At 27.9% G+C, this 1,616-nt stretch overlaps 1 long non-coding RNA gene across 1 annotated transcript; it reads right to left on the reverse strand.

Moving 5' to 3' along the window:
• Nucleotides 1-410: 410 nt before the first annotated feature.
• LOC105851490 (uncharacterized) lies at nt 411-1,610 on the reverse strand. Its single transcript, XR_012161738.1, has 3 exons — nt 724-1,610; nt 557-626; nt 411-472 (listed from the first exon to the last, which is right to left on the reverse strand). It is a non-coding gene; the product is annotated as an uncharacterized lncRNA (long non-coding RNA).
• Between the last annotated feature and the right edge of the window lie 6 nt (nt 1,611-1,616).

Below are 1,616 nucleotides of genomic sequence, written 5' to 3' on the forward strand. Positions count from 1 at the left end.
GTAAACTTATGCCTAAGAAATGAACAACAAGAAAACTATATAAATAATATGACAGTTGTGTGCAGGTAATGCCTTGGTTTACCAAAAAACTAGCTGAAAAAATAATTCTGCACGAAATAAAAAACCATTAACTACAACAATGGTTGCCAAATACTAGTAGAGTGATTTTGAAGACACAAGCCAACCTATTATTCAACTCGGGTGACACATATCTATTATGTTTTACAGCAAACCAAACATGAGAAAACTTTAATTGTTTCATTCTTCATTAAATGTTTCTATCATATTATATATCACAACAATTAAATTAATTAATTTAAGAAAAATCAATGATGAATAGAGATGGCTGAGATAGATATAAGAGAATGAAACTTACCCCAAAAGATATGCCTCTTGATGGGAGAGTTGATTGTAAAACATGTATTTCTGAAAACCCTGCTAATAATAACTTGTTCTCAAGATTTGATATCATCTGTATGGACAATGGGGAAAATGTCAAATCATTTGCAACAACATAAATCCACTCCAGCACAATCTAATTCTAAAACGTTATTACCTTATTATCTAAACCCACAGCAGATTGGGAGGACTTCCGAATAAGAGTTGTCCCACCGGCTTTTAACACTCTGAAAACTTCTTGAATCAGTTGGTCCATAGGAAAATCAAGTGACTGCCAAATCAAAATGAAAAAATCCACAGAGGAAGATGCCACCAGAAACTTACCTGAAGTTTGTAATAAATAGATACAAACTCTGTGGATTATCTTCCTCTGTGGATTACAAACTCTGTGGATCACATTATCTTACCTAAGAGCAGAATCATTATCTTTACCATTATGTCATCTTAAATTCTTAATGGCATTCAATTTTATCATATAACAACTAAAACAATAGTACTCTCTCGGCATATTTCATATCTTTTTAACTTGTGTTAGCTTTTTTTTTTTTATTGGTTTCTCATATTTTGATTTTCATAGTTCTTCTCACGATACATCATTGTAGTTAAAATGTATCAAATATGAATGCTGCTAACTCTTTCAGCTAAAATTTGAATATTAATTTGTGAGAGTCTAATTTTTTGTACTAGACTCAAATTGAGATGGTGTGTTTTGATTTTACATTTAAATATAATTAAGATTATTTGTTTATTCTAGATTATTTATATTCTATACATTAAAAAATGCAAAATAATTAATGCTAAAATCAAGAGTATATATTGTAAAACAAATATACATCAATTAAATGATTTTTTAATTTGTCCATATCTTATCCATATATATATATATATATATATATAACATATATAAACAATATCTAGAAGTATTGCTACAAAATAGTTGAACCTAAAAGTTAATATGTAACTATCTATTGACTTTAATTGACACCTATTTACACAATTGTATACATATCATAATATATGATAGATTCTTGTATATATTTATATAACTACAGTAGGCTTCTGTGGGATACAAATACAATTACAAAATGACCTCAATTTGACAAATTTGCAAGACTAATTACATAGCTTTTATTTCATTCCTATGCCTATTAATTAGTGAAATTTACTCCTCATCTGTACTGTATAATAGCAAAAATACAAATATTACAAAGGTTTTA

Source organism: Cicer arietinum, unplaced genomic scaffold (genome assembly GCF_000331145.2).
Source record: "Cicer arietinum cultivar CDC Frontier isolate Library 1 unplaced genomic scaffold, Cicar.CDCFrontier_v2.0 Ca_scaffold_5078_v2.0, whole genome shotgun sequence".
NCBI lineage: Eukaryota > Viridiplantae > Streptophyta > Magnoliopsida > Fabales > Fabaceae > Cicer > Cicer arietinum.